The 15,541-nt window shown below is 41.7% G+C and overlaps 1 protein-coding gene across 4 annotated transcripts in view; it reads left to right on the top strand.

Annotated features, from left to right (window-relative positions):
* The window catches only part of CYSLTR2 (cysteinyl leukotriene receptor 2), a 61,870-nt gene that overhangs the window by 7,450 nt on the left and 38,879 nt on the right, over positions 1-15,541 (top strand). For 2 of the 4 annotated variants that reach the window (XR_005211219.1, XM_037800539.1), the window contains exon 2: positions 8,533-8,790. The exons of 1 other annotated variant lie outside the window; for it this stretch is intronic. The gene's annotated coding sequence lies outside the window, so the exon portion shown is untranslated. Of the gene's footprint in view, positions 1-8,532; positions 8,858-15,541 lie in introns of all 4 variants that reach the window. One more of the 4 variants, XM_037800540.1, reaches the window with a different exon arrangement.

Below are 15,541 nucleotides of genomic sequence, written 5' to 3'. Positions count from 1 at the left end.
GTCAGGAAGACAGTCAGAGAAGCAAGCCAGCTGTCCCCCTTTCAACTGGCCTGTCCTGGTGGATTCCTAAGAGATCTGAGAGATGGCAAAGTGTAGTTGGAAAATTTTCTTAGAAACAGCAAAGGGTGGTTGGAAAATCCACTTACAAAAGAAGTCAATTAGGTTAGACAATTAAGAGGGAGAAATTGCTGGGAGCATTTGTCGCCACAGGGATTTTCTGCCTATTGTGGCAATTACCTTTTAAAGCCATCTCATCCTTGCCGCAAGGGCTCACTCAGAAAACAGATCAACTTATACCACAGTTCCTTGGGGCCGTCAAGCTGCTCCAAGAACGCTCAGAAATCCTATGATGAGCAACACATGAAATTTTCTGTCTGCTGAGGACAGTTTGGCTTAGGATTTGGAAGAAGAGGGTCCTATGAGCTCTGCAAATTTCAAATATCCAAACTAAAAGAACTTGAAAGAGGAGGGAAAAATAAGGCAATAAAACTCTCCATAAGCCCAAGGGGGAAACTTGAGTCTCCTTGCAGGGTCAATTATTTCAGGACTCCATGCCCCAGAGTCATTAAGGAGAATCTCTGCAGGACAGAGAAAGTGAGTTGGAGGATTTCTCCTCAGGAGACTTCCGGAGCCATAAATACTTATTTCATGTTAACTTGACTACAGCAGATTTGCAAGCACCGGTTTCCACCAATGGGCTCTGTTGCTGACGGCAGGGTTAGGAGGCGTGGGGGAAGAAAATGCCATTCAGAAGGCAAAGGGTTAAGCCTGGTGGCCCTGTGAAGTGATTGCTCTTGGGGGCATTTTGGGGAGACAGGGCAGAGGAGACTCTGCAGCGCTCAGAGGTGCTGACTCCGTAGAAAAGAGCCCAGGATGTTTCACCCCACCCCCACTTGTTCTGGAAGCCTGGAGACCAGCTCACTTCCCCATTCAAAAGATGTTGTAATCACAGTTCTTTTCATCTGTCTTTCTTTTTTGATCCCCCAAGAACTTAATTCACTTTATTCCTTTAAAATTTTCCTAAAGCACAGACCATTCCTGAGAGTCCAGGCAGGTCAACAAAGCTTTGCAGTTCTAACATGACTGATGAGGCCTGTTACAACTTGAGCTCTGAGCTGGCAGTCGTGCATTTCTCAAACCTGAGGCTCAATATGACTTCCCTATTTGGGGGCCCATATCAGTTCAGCATTCCATGGCCTCTGGGGTTTCGTGAAGCAAGAGTGTAGAATCTTCCACTCCAGAGGGTCACCTCCTTTCTCCACAACTTCAGGGAGCTTTGAGCCTTTTCAGCAACGACAACCAGTGCTTCCACAGGGCTTTCTGTGCCCCAGGCCCCAAACCAAATTTCATTCCTATATTCCTATTTAATCCTTCCAACCACCCTAAGAAATAAGGACTGTTATGAGCATTATCCCCGTTTTACTGAAAAGGAAGAGAGGCCCAGGGAGATAGTTAGCTGCCCCAGGCCATAGAGGTAGTAAATGAAAGAGCCAGGATTTAAATCCAGAGTGTGTGCTCTTAGCTGCTTCTAGAATGCTGCTTCCCTGCAGTGGAGCCGGAAGCACTATCATGCCTTTCACCATTCCTTAGGCTGAAATCATCTCTTAGCTCTTGCTTTTTATTTTTACTAATGCCCTGAGATCCTTTTCACCTCCTTAATCATTTCCCCAAGTCCCAGATTGGAAGCTCAATAAAAATACTTGTCATCAGTGAGTACTCAGCCCCTGTGAAATAACTCATATCTATTATGCCATTTATAGATGAGGAAATTAAGACTCAGAGAAGATAAGTCACTTGCCCAAGATCCCATAGCGAGTGAGCAACAGATTTGGCACTATCGTCTTACACCAACTCCCTCCTCTTAACGTGCCTTTTAACAACAACTACATTTGTCATTTCACAATGTGTAGTAGCTCGGGAGCTAAAGTCGTAGTTATGCTCTAACGATACTAGATAAAATGAAAAATATTGTGGGGAAGAATTGGAAATTACAAGGAGAGTTCTTACAGGAAAAGCCTTCTGCTGTGGGGCACTTCAAACCCACAACCACACGAGCAGTGAGGTATAAAGATGGAGGAGAAGGATAAGCTCAAAGAGACTGTGAATTCACATGGGCCATCAAATCCCGTGGTCCTGGGTCTAGTACACATGTGTAAAGAGGTTGCTAAAGTAACTCATTTGTGTAGTGCATGAGAGTTTCCCAGACTCCTTCGAGCATGTGCTCAGCCTAATGAAGGAGACAAAATCAGTAACAGACTTTCTCTTCCTCCTGCAAATCTGACAATCTGAAGAGACAATGTGGTTTTCTGCCTAAACTGTATCTAGCAAAACACACGAAGAACTAATCTCAGGCTACAGTGGTTTATTCGCAAACGCTATTGGAGCAATACAAACGAGAGGTCTGTGTGCAGAATGAGTTGGGTAAGGCGATATGCAGAAGATAGGGTAGATGTTGAAGAATAACATGATTCTGCTTGGAAAGAGATGAGTACCTTGTAGCTAGGGGAAGGGGACAAGGAGAGAAGAGGGGCAGAGCAGAGACAAAAGAGAGCTGTGTGGAAAGCACAGGAACATGCACCAAGAAGTGTGAATTCAGGTGTGGACTGCCTGGTGGTGAGGAGCAGGAAAATGGAAATAATAGTACCAGCTTCACAGTTTTCAAAGTGCTTTTACATCCATTATTACACTTGCTCCTTTAAGGGCCCTCTCCAGATGCTGGGAGTGGGGCATAATTATCTCCATTCTACAGACAAGCTTCCCCAATGAAGCTAAGCCATCCAACCTCACCCAGAATGGGACAGACAGGATTGCAGAGCCCAGTGCTCTTTCCACCATCTGTCATCTCATTGTCCACTAGTTGGCACTGACTCTCATAATGGAATATAGGTACAGTTGGAACTGACTGATGGAAAGTCTTGCATTTCCGGTTGAGGATTTTGCATTTGGTCTGCTAAGCAGTTATCAATTCATGGTGAAATAAAAATGGTGTATTAATTGGTTTAACCTAGCAATGGTGTACAGGTCAGGAGATGCTAACAGTTTTCTAGGCATTGGCTGATGAGGTCTGACATTAGGATGGTGGCTCGTACATGGAGAGTAAGGATAGATTTCAAGATGCATCATAGAGAAACAATGGGCAGAACTCAATTGACTGATTGGATCTGAGGTATAAAAGAAAGAGAAAAATGAAAGAAAACACCCCAGCCCTGGTCACTAGCTGAGTGAGATCAGTTTGAAGAGGAGGATAAACCTCTCAGGTGGGATTTGAGGTGGACTACCCTACTGTAGTTAACTGGAGATATGTGATTATCGCTCAGGTTGGAATTCAGGAAAAGCCCATGAAATTCTCCTGTTCTTGGCATTTTCAATCTATAATATTGGGATACTAATACCAACTCCACCTATTTCAAAAGATAGCCAAGAGGAGCAAACAAGATAACTGAGAAGAAGCTTATTGACAAAGTATAAAATGAAAAATAAATTTGAGATGTAAAAAGGCATGCCCGGGAGTCAAAGGCAGAGGGGTGGGTGAAGCCCCCTGGTAGGTGACTCCTTTGAGAAGGAGCAGAGAGAACTGAGCAGCATGGCTGGGTCCCGCGGGTGTCCACAACAAGGTGAAGAAGTGACAATGGATTCAGAATGGGCTCAGCTAACGGTAAATCATGAGGTTTCAAGGCCACAGAAGCCAGAGGAGTGGAGGTTTTAAAGATGTGAGAATCAACATCTACAGACTGAGGAGAAGGAAGTTTGAGTAATGAGCAGTGGGACAGGCTGCAGAGGAGGAACAAATGATCTTATCTGAGGAAGATTCAGAGGAGGGTCTGGTTGAGGTGGTAGAGATGGAGCAGGACAGACATATTGTGAAGACTGGGAAGTTGAGTGAACCCACCAGCTGACGCTTTAGGTGTAAAAAGACAAAGACAAATAGGACAGAATTTGGAAAGATCACAGTTAGGCAGGGGCAGAGGAAACTAGCATCTGGTCGACCAGCTGCTAAGCATCGTGAACACATTCTTTCATTTAACAAACAACCCTGGAGGATAGCTTTTATTAGCCTCATTTTAAAGGTGAGGAAACTGCATCTCAGCGGATAAAGGTTAGAAAGTGGGAGGGTTGGGAGGCCAACCAGGTCTACTTGACTTGATGTACAGTGCACATTCACGCTCCAAGTGTGTGATGTTTGAAGAGAGAGGAGGTGGCGTGAACAGAGAAAGAGACTGACGTGAGGGAGATGGGCAGAGAGGAAGAATCAAGGTGGCTTAGGAGAAAAGAAGGCATGCATTTCCCCTCCCTGACATGAAATCTTCCTCCAGCAACAAACCCTTCTCAGGCACAGAGCTTGAGAACGTGGTCTCCCCCCCCCCCCCCCCCCCACTGTGGTGTCCTTCTCAACTGCCAGTCGTTTATCAGTTTCCTGCCTTTCGGCTTCCACGAGACACTCTGATCAATGATAACCTTCTTGTTTCTGAGTCATCTGTATAATTTTTATCCCCATTGACCACTCTTGCCTCCTTAAAGCAGTCTTCTCTTGGCCTCCTTAACATTTCTTTCTTTTCTTTAAAAAAATATTTTTTTTAATGGAGAAGATGTAGATTTACAGAAATATCATACAAAAAGTAGAGTTCCCATAATATCCATCCTCACACCCAGTGCCTCCTATTGTTAACACTTTGCATTAGTGTAATATCTTTGCTACAAACGATGGAATGATTATTATAATTATATTATTACCTGTAGTCCCTAGTTTACATTAGGGTTCATTCTTTTTTTTGTACAGTCCTATGGCTTATTTTATTTCGGTAACATATATCCAACCTAAAAACTTCCCATTTTAACTACTTTCAAGTATAAAATTCAGTGGTGTTAAATACATTCACAATACTGCACTACCATCACCACTATCCATTACCAAAACTTTTTCATCATCTCAAACAGAAATTCTGTACAAATTAAACATTAACTCCCCATTCTCTACTCCCAATCCAGCCACTGGTAAACTATATTCTATATTCTAACTCTATGAATTTGCATATTATAATTATTTCATATAAGTGAAATGATATAATTTTTGTCCTTTTGTGTCTGGCTTATTTCATTCAACATGTCTTCAAGGTTCATCCATGTTGTTGCATGTATCAGGACTTCTTTCCCTTTTACAGCTGAGTAATATTCCATTGTGTGCATATACCACATTTTGTTTATCCATTCATCTATTGATGTACACTAAACCTTTTGGCAATTGTGAATAATGCTGCTATGAACATGGGTGAGCAAATATCTATTCGAGTCCCTGCTTTCCAATCTTTTGAATATGTACCTAGAAGTGGGATTTCCAGGTCATGTGGTAATTCTGTACTTAGCTTTCCGAGGAACCACCATACTGTTTTCCACAGCAGCTGCACCATTTGCTTTCCCACCAACAATATACAAGGGTTCCTATTTCTCCACATCTTCACCAGAACTTGGTATTTCTGTTTTTTCTATTAATAGTAGCCATTCTAGTGGGTATGAAATGGTATTTAATTGTGGTTTGGATATGCATTTCCCTAACAGCTAATGATGTTGAGAATATTTTCATGTGCTTATTGGCCATTTGTATACCTTCTTTGCAGAAATGTCTATTCAAGCCTTTTGCCCATATTTTCAGTTGGCTTGTTTGTCTTTTTGTTGTGGAGTTGTAGGTGTCCTTCATACATTCTGAATATTAAACCCTTATCTGATATAGAGTTTCTGAATATTTTCTCCCATTCTGTAGGTTATCTTTTCACTTTCTTAACAAGGTCCTTTGATGCACAAAAGTTTTTAATTTTGAGGAAGTCCCATTTATCTATTTTTTCTTTTGTTGCTTGTGCTTTTGGTGTAACATAAGAAAAAAATGCCTAACACAAGGCCCTGAAGATGCTTCCCTATGTTTTCTTCTATGAGTGTTATAATTTTAGTTCTTATATTTAGATTTTTTGATCCAGTTTGAGTTAATTTTTGTATATGGTGTGATATAGGGTCCACTTTTATTTTTTTGCATGTGGGTATCCAGTTTCCCCAGTACCATTTTTGTTGAAGAGATATTCTTTCCCAGTGGAGTGGATTTGGCAGATATGTCAAAAATTAATTGGCCACAGATGTGAAGGTTTATTTCTGAGCCCTCAATTCTGTTCCATTGGTCTATATATTTGTCCTTGTGCCAGTACCACACTGTTTTGATTACTGCGGCTTTGTAGTAAGTTTTAAAATTGGGAGGTGTGAGTCCTTCAACTTTGTTCTTCTTTTCGAAGATAGTTCTGGCTATTCAGGACCCTTTAACTTTCCATATGAATTTGATTACTGACTTTTCTGTTTCTGCAATGAAGGCTGCTGGAATTTTGATTGGGAATGCATTGAATCTGTAAATCACTTTGGGTAGAATTGACATCTTAACAATATTTAGTCTTCCGATCCATGAACACAAAATGTCTTTCCATTAAATTATGTCTTCTTTGATTTCTGTTGGCAATGTTTTGTAGATTTCTGTTTACAAGTCCTTTACATCTTTGGTTAAATTTATCCCTATATATTTGATTCTTTAAATTGCTATTGTAAATGGAATATTTTTCTTGATTTCCTTTTTAGATTGTTCATTGCTACTGTATTGTAACACCACCGATTTTTGCATGTTGTTCTTGTACCCCACTGCTTACTGAATTCATTTACTACCTCTAGTAGCCTTGTGGATTTTCTTGAATTTTCTGTGTATAGGATCATGTCATATGCAAATAGGGAATGTTTTACTCCTTCCTTTGCAAGCTTGATGCCTTTTACTACTTTTTCTTGCCTAATTGTTCTGGCTGGAACTTCCAGTACAATGTCGAATAACAGTGGTGACAGTGGGCATCCTTGTCTTGTTCCAGATTTTAGAGGGAAGGCTTTCAGTCTTTCACCATTCAGTATGATGTTAGCAGTGGGTTTTTTCGTATACGTCCTTTGTCATGTTGAGGAAGTTCCCTCCTATTCCTCGTTTTCTGAGTGTTTTTCTTTTTTATCAAGAAATGGTGCTGGATTTTGTCAAATGCCTTTCCTGCATCAATTGTGATGATCATGTGTTTTTTTCCTTTGTTTTATTAATGTGGTGTATTACATTAGTTGATTTTTTAATGTTGAACTATCCTTGCATGCCTGGGATAAATCTCATTTGACATTGTGTAGCATTCTTTTAATGTGCTGTTGGGATACTGATTTCTTGATTCCTCCTTTATCATTGTGGGCAGTCTTTCTTGGTCATCTTTCCATTTTTCTCTGCCTATCCCTTAATTGTTGATGTTCCTCAAGGTTCTCTCCTTGGCCCTCTTTCACTCTCTGTCCTCATGAGCTCATCCACTCCCCTGACTTTAGTACCCATCAAGTGCTGATGGGCCTCAGATTCAAGCTCACCTAGCTCCTCCTTCTCAGCTCTAGATAGCAAGCAGACACTTCCATTTGAATGTTTCACAAATGCCTTGAATAAACAATGTCCCAAATTGAATTCCTTATTTGCCCCCCATGCAGCCTCTTCCTCTTGTTTTCCTTTCATTAATCAAAGGCACCACTCTTCCCCCAAAATATCTGAAGATCCTTGACTCCCCTTTTCCCTGATCTTCCATATATTTTCCATCCACAAGCATAATCAGTTCTCAATCCTGATGATGTCTGTCCACCCCACTGTCCCGGACAATCACACGAGCATCTCTTCTGCTCTTCTTGCACTCAGGCTTGCCTCCCTCTAAACTTTCCTCCATCTGCTACCAGATTCACCCCTCTAAAATGCAAATCGGCTCATCATTCTGCTTTCAGGGGCTCATGTTGCCCTCAATATAAAACCCAAACTCCTTAGCATGAATAAAGGCCCCTCTTGAGCCTGTCTGTCTAGCTCATCCTGCTCAGACTGTATATCACTTGCACTTCCCTAAATTTGCCATGTGCTCTCAACTCTGGGCCTTTGTACATCCTTTTCTCCCTGCCTTGAATCCCTAGCCCCTTCTCATCAGTCAACTTTTCCCCTCTGAACCTTAAAAATCTCCCTTGTTCACTCAGTCTGGGTGGGGCCCTCCAACACGTTCCCATAGCATCTTTATTTTCCTTTATAATGGCTCTTCTCACATCATGGAGCTTTGTATGTCAACTTATCCAACTCATTCATGACCCCAAAGTTTCATTTAGGTTAGAGACTGTGTCTTCTTTGTTGTCATGTACACAGGACCTAGTACATGTGGCTAAAAGAGAGGCAGGGCAGCACTGTAAATCACAGAAGTGACAACCGGGTTCAAGTCCCATTCCACCACTAACCAACTGTATGCACTTGAGCAGATAAACTATTACCCCTCTCTGCACTTTGGTTTCTCATCTATAAAATAATCAAGTAAGAGTAGCAAGGTTTATTTTGAATTAAACATGTATGAGCTTGGTAGAGTGCCTAGCACAGAATATGTGTATCGCCAGCTGACTATTGCTCCTTGTTGAATGAAGGAGTACCTGGCTTGAGGTGATGGTAAGCTTAGAGAAGAAATGTGTTGTCTATTTCAGAGCTCTGGAAGATTCAGCCAAGTCTGGTTGGCTCGAAGTTGATGTTCCTCAAGGTTGTTGATGTTCCAGATGCAATGCAGTACAGTACAGATGCAACCAGACAGCCAAGGGACGTGATGTCAATTTAGCAGAAGGATTGTCAATGTGGGAATTAGAATCCTGGAGATGAGACGGTGGTCCAGTGGAAGACTCGGAATGCCACATAGTAGCAAATGGAGACGCAGGTCTACCAGGCCTCCTCCGAGAAGCTGCTGGGAGGTAGGTGCTGCTGACCTCCTCTTCAGGGATGCTTTGCACAAAATTCCATCAATTCTTCCTTGTAAAGGTATGCAAACTGCTCCAACCTTTATCCTCAGGAAGATTACCTGCTGTTTAGCAATGTACCACCATGTCATGTCAACTGGACTACTAATTGCAGATTGTTTGTGGTTGTCCTGGAATGTCTGTGTCAGTGTACCTAGTCTTCTGGGTTCTGGAGACAGGACAGGCTTGTGTCTCGGAACAGAAGGTGCTCACAGCTGCAGGTGCACCATCAGTGTGGATGGAGGTGGAGGAATTTGCACCATGTCTAACGATCCCATGGGGATGCAGCAAAAGTTATTTTTTTGCAAATGTGAATAAAAATAACTTCTGTAAGGTTTTGGATGGTTGTGACTCTGCTATCTACGATCATGAAAATGTTCTAAGCATCAGTGTTTGCTGTTCTTTCTCATCAGAGTTTAACTGGTCACACAGCACAGTTGGTTTGCTTGTAGCTGAAATATGGAATCTCCATCTGCTGCTGCTACTTATGCTTTCTTTTTTGTTGTTTAATTACCAGTAAAGCTGCAGGAGACTCTCTTTGTTCTGCCTTAATTCTTTTTGTTCTGAGTCCCTTTCAGTACAGTAACTGCTCACTTTCCCTTTACGGCAGTGGAAATTCTGCTGTCAATTTATTTACCAATTTGCCCTGAATTTACTTCTTCATATATTTCTCAGCTTAATTGGTCTGGCTGATTTTTATAGTGACATCTGGCAGGAATTTTTTTCCTTTTTTTTTTCTTTCTCTCCTTCCTTCCTTTCTCTCCTTCCTTCCTTCCTTCTTCACTTCCTTCTTTTTTTACAATCTAGTAAAAGATCATGGTGTGGTATAGTCAAAGAGTAAGAAAGAACAATCAGAATTTTTTTTAAAGGTTTCTCAAGAGAAGGTGTGGAGCTAAATGGAATTTTGAATATGGGCTATCCCTGCTTCTAGCCGGTGGCCATTAGTTGAAGGAGGTTTCTAGGATAGGTGTTTGTATATTTTCTTTCTTTAGCTTCCCAGGGATTAAAATACTCTTAGTGTCACAGTCTCAGCTTCTGCAGGTGGGCTGTCCCTCCTGCTGGGGCTGCTTGACATCTGTCAACCATGCTCACTCGCCATCCCAGCCAGCCCCTCTGCAGGGCCCAGAACCAGTCCCAACCTCGGGCAGAGGAAATGCAGCAGCTCTGGGACTCAGGGTTATTCTGTGTGCTGAGCTGATCCTGATCTCATGCCCCAATTCAAAAATTGGGCTTCTCTCTTGTTCCTGAGCATCAGTTGCCACCTGGTGGACCACCTGTTGCCATCTTTTTGGATGGCCTCTGTCTGTGGTCATGTCTGCCATGCCTATGAAGGGAATTGCCAAGCATCTGCAGCTGACAGAGTCCCCGAAGGCTTGCCCCACCCCAGTGAGGGACAATCCAGGGCTCGGTGGCATCCCTCCCAGGCTGTCCTCCTCTCTGCCGTTAGCACACTCTCTTGGTCTTGAGAGCAGACTTTTGTGGTCAAAGAATTTAAGGACCTTATTCCTTTCAAGTCTATTTCTACTTTTTCACTCCCTTCCTTGGCCTCTTAAATATAAGTTCTCCCTAAAATTCTATCAGATTTCTGGATCCAAAGTCAGTGTCTTTATGACTAAAGTTGTTTCTGTCTGGCCATATGGACAGGTCTCTGGCTTTTCAAAAAAGGGCCACATTGCAATGGGAACCTCCCATGAGAATCCCCCTGGATAGCCACACACCAGTCTTAGTTCCTGTGCCTTGTTGTCTTCTTGTCCTCTAGGCTCTGTGTGTTAACCCTGGTTCTAGTGTCTGTCCACCCAGAACTGACACACAATTGTGATATTAAACCAGCTCCACACTCCACATTTGCTTCATGGACTTAGTTTGTGCATGCTGCCTGTGCCCCTTCTAGATTTCAACTCTGTGCACTCTCTGCTTTTGGGTGGGATCTTTCAGTCCTGGCCCCACCAACCTATAGAAACTTTCACTCTCTACAAAGTTGAGTTAAGCCACCATCTCCTAGCTTCTCATTTTTCTGTATTCCTTCCACTGGCTTCCAGCGCCCACATAGCTCTCTCCCTGATTGTATCTTTAGCCCTGAACTCTTTTCTGAGTTCTAGAGGGTGTGCTCTGCATCCCAGCTAACAGCCTCACCATTCTCCCCACCACCCAAACAGATCAAAAGGAGAGAGTTATTATCCATGTAGTCAGAACTACAGTCCCAAGGGTCATTTCAGAAATAGGATCTGATCCTCAGCTCTGCAAGAAATCAATTTACACCAACAGAGGACTAATTTCTAACCCAGAGCTCTGATTTGTAAATTTATCCTGGGGGATTGTGCTTTCCCTTTATTGGAATCTTCCAGTTCATGATCCCCACAGTCCCGTTTCCAGAGAGGTGGGGCCGAGCAGATGGATCATCAGAAAATTCCCTGGTAGGACTAGACTTAGAGAAAGGAATGGTGTAGTCGGAGAGATTTGCATTGTAAACATGTCCAAATAATCTGAAGGAAATTACCTAGAAGACACCAATAGGAGTCTACTTTTTACACTTCAAGTGAATATGAGAGTTGGCATCATCAACTCATCCCTGGTGGTCAGGGATGACAGATACTGCAGTTTGACCATTCCTACCTTCGTCCATGATGGTGGAGCAGCTAGGGAGCACTTACTCAGTGCCAAGTGCTGTGCTAAAACCCTCTCCATATTCTCCCATATAATCCTTAACAACCCTATGGAAAAGATGCTATTTATCCCCATTTTACAAATGAGGTAACCAATGCTCAGACATGCTTATTTGCCCAAGGATGCTGATATAAAGTGTTTAGAGCTGTGATTCAAATCAGATCTCCCTGACACTGAAGACTTGAACTCCACACTCCCCTGCTCCCCTTCCTGGTTGGTCTGACCCATTGGGTAGGGGTTCTCTTTCTCTTCTACCAAAATCGTATTCTGATAAATTGTATAATAACATGAGTATTTCCCAGATAAGACTGTGTTCAACACTAGTTCTATGGGATGTTGGAATGTACTAATGTGAAAAGTTTTCTAGGTCTAAAAAGGGTGGTGGGGGATTCTAGACAAATCAGGCTTATTTTCTGCAAGATGCCATAGAGCTGTTAACATACATTGTGAATCTCCTTTAACATACATTGGATCTTGCTGTGTTTCTCAGGCTGATTTGATAATGGAAGCCTTCTGTTTTACAGACACATCTGATGGGATTCATTTTCTGTGCAAGACGCATTGGGTTGTGATGAATTAAATATGTCATTTCGATGTCATTTGCATACACACCATGTTTTTTGAGTTAATCTTCACATGGGTCTCTGAGGGAGAATTTAAAAAAATATTCTTGCTGCACCAGAAATGTGTTTATGAACATTTTCTTTGGGTAGGTTATATTAACCAATGCTTTAACATACCTCTTTTATTCTCTAGATTGTCATGTGCACTCTTGGGCTCAATGTCTTCTAATCAAAGAGCATTAATTAATTAAACTAATCAGGAGCACACGTATAGTTGGACAAAGTCAGGTTTATTGACTTGTTGCATCAAGGGAGAATGCCCACCATGGGAAATTGTGGGGTATCTTAGTAAGAGGGTGTTGGAAAGGAATTATTATAAGATTCGGGCCTGTGTTAGGTATTTTGGGATAGAATTCAAAGAAGCAGGACTCTGAAGAAATAAAACTGCTCATTAGTTCTTAAAATAGACCCTGAAGATAGAGGCTCAGATGACCATATCTAGGCAATGAAAATATGTCCCCCCAAATCTACCTGTACTTTTCAAGCGCTCCCAGATGCATTTTCTGTAGTATTTACACAGGAGCAGCAAGAAGGGTTTTCTCTAGCATAAATTTCCCTTAGGCTAGCTAAGAAGAAATTAAGGACTATAGGATCACCCATGACAACTCTGCCTAATGCATTTACATTTAAACCTGGGCTTCCAGAGAAGAAGTTGTATAATGTTTGACTTCTGTTAGGAACAGAGACAAGTTTCGGGTGATCCTTTCCAATTTCTTGATCTCAGCTGCAGTAATCATTGCTTTCATAGCACACATGAAAGGGAGTCAATTCTCTCTCCTAGGAGTCTTCTCAAGGAGACTGTGCTGACGTCTTTTGGGGGTTTCTGTGTATTCTTTTCAGGGAAACATGATTCGCTGGAAGGATGATGGTTTTAAACATCTGACACTCTCTAACAATTATCTTGAAGACAAGGACAAATTAATGGGTGGCAGGTGGATGTCAGCCTGATGTCCAAATGAAAAAGGTACCTAATGGGGCAAAGTCTATCTTGGCATTGGAAATTTAAGAATTATTTATTTGGGTGGTGGTAGCAGCAGCAGCACTTGAGGTAGGCAGATTCCCTGAGTGGGGTTAAACAGTTCCTGCAAAGCAAGCTGGAATGTCTCTGAAAGAAATAAACTAACTCTTTTAGCAAGAATGAGCTTAGTATTTGTTCTTCTCATAAAGGGTTAGGTTGTGCCGACAGGGTTGTAAGGGTCGCAGCAGAAGCATTTTGATGAGGTGTGGGCAATCAACAATTCTTATAAGACTATGTGAAGGAAACTCAAATATCAGAAGGGATTTGTAGAAGAAAATTTACCTTCTGAAGTGTTTAAAAGAACAGTTATTAAATTTTCTTAGAAATCACTTAAAGTCAAAACAACGGGTATGGTTGGTGAAAAGCACACGAGAGTTTTGTTTTTTTCTTAAGTACTAGAAGAGCACAATGGATCAGAAATAACAGGATGATGATAAGAGAGATGACATTAATTAATAGAGGGGGGTCAAAGTTTAATAATAGGCAAAATTAGTAGCAAAGGGAAAGAAAGAGGGTGCTAATGAATCGGAAAATAAATTTTGTTCTGTTATCTTGGGTGGAAGCTGACCACTTCTGGAAGTTAGCAGCTTCTGCAGAATTTCTAAAATTCCTCAAAGGGATGAACTCCTGGTAGTTAGAGGACTGTTGTGTTTGCCTTTTTAGTTAGGAAGCATGAATCCAAAGTTTAAAATATTGGAGTTTTAATGCTGTATGTGTTATTAGCTGTACCCGGTAAGCTCCTTCCCACTGAACTCCAAGGAGGGTTTTCCTCCCACGTCTTTTACAGAAGACCGAATGTCTAGTTTCACTGCTTAAGTAGATGTTTTGGAAATCGAACCTGTACTTGTTGGTGATGAAGCTGCAGGTATCATCTGAATCCTCTGCATGATTAGTCACATTAGATTGTAATAAGATAGAATCTCGGATTGGAAGCAATTCTCAAATGCACGAGGCAGCCTGTTAACTTGGGAGGAGATAATTTGTGGATTCTAGAAGGGATCGATCTTATTACCATCAGGGTTAGTGAAAATACTTGGGGCATTGGAAGTTTGCAGGTTTTAGAATTCCATCGGTTTTTGTTACTTTTCCCTATGTTTGTGGATGATAAGGATGTGAAGTTTCTAAGTAAAAAGCCAAGCTTTACAGTTCTCTAGTAACTGTACCAGTGAAATATGTATCTCTACTATTGGAGAGATCAGTTGGAATGCCCCAAGTTGGGAATGCAAAATTAAGCAGTTGTTTTCTACCATGACAGCTATAGCTCTCCAGCAAAGTAAAGCCTGCTTGCAATCTGAGAATCAACAACGAAAACCAGAACACACTCACAGACCTTTTGGAGATAATAAAAAGGGCCTCGGGGCTTTGGTTGTCCATATTCTAAGTTTACAGATTTGCCAGGATTGTCAGTGGCAGGCAGGACATGCATTGGAACAGCCCAGCCTCAGCAATGCCGGTTTCTCTCTTTTATTGTAGTTAAGATCAGGCAGCATTTTTGCTAAACTCTGATTTTATTATGGCTAACCCTTAGGTCATAGAAAAGTATCTCAAGGTTTTTTTCATGCCATGTTAGGAAATCCATTTATTTCTAAGGCATTCTGAATTCATGATCTAATCCAAAATCATATATTTTACATCAGTATAAATATGTGTTCTTTTATCTTTTGTAGGCTGGTAGGTCAGGGTGAGGGCAATTAACTTAGCCATCTGTTCCGGTTTGCTAATGCTGCCATTTTGCAAAACACCAGAAATGGATTGGCTTTTATAAAGGGGGTTTATTTGGTCTAAGTTACAGTCTTAAGGCCATAAAGTGTCCAAAGTAAGGCATCAACAATAGGGTACCTTCACTGGATGATGGCCAATGGTGTCCAGAAAACCTTCAGCTGGGAAGGCACATGGCTGGCGTCTGCTTTCTCCCGGGTTGTATTTCAAAACGGCATTCTCCAAAATGTCTGCATCAGCTGCAGCAGCTAGCTCCTTCTCTCTGAGCTCTTATATAGTGCTCTAGTAAGCTAATCAAGGCCCACACTGAATGGGTGAGGCCACACCTCTATGAAAATTATCTAATCAGGGTTATCACCTACAGTTGGGTGGGTCACATCTCCATGGAAACAGCCTAATCCAAAAGTTCCAACCGAATCAACACTAATATGATTGGCCCCACAAGATTGCATTAAAGAACATGAGTTTGGGGGGACAAAATACATCCAAACCAGCACATAATCTGAACTGATTTTATTCCTGGGAAGAGCTTACATTTCAGTGGTAAACTCAAGTGTTAGCATAGCCTGCTTGGCACTGTTTAGTTTTTCCTTTTTAAGTATGAACCAACCACAAAGAAATTAAATCAGGGATATCCAAGGGAGACTTCAGAAGGTCCAAGCAAGCTATAGATAACTTCCTA

Source organism: Choloepus didactylus, chromosome 12 (genome assembly GCF_015220235.1).
Source record: "Choloepus didactylus isolate mChoDid1 chromosome 12, mChoDid1.pri, whole genome shotgun sequence".
Classification (NCBI taxonomy): Eukaryota; Metazoa; Chordata; class Mammalia; order Pilosa; family Megalonychidae; genus Choloepus; species Choloepus didactylus.
The sequence above is the reverse complement of the archived record's forward strand: the minus strand, read 5'-3'. Positions and strand labels throughout refer to the sequence as shown.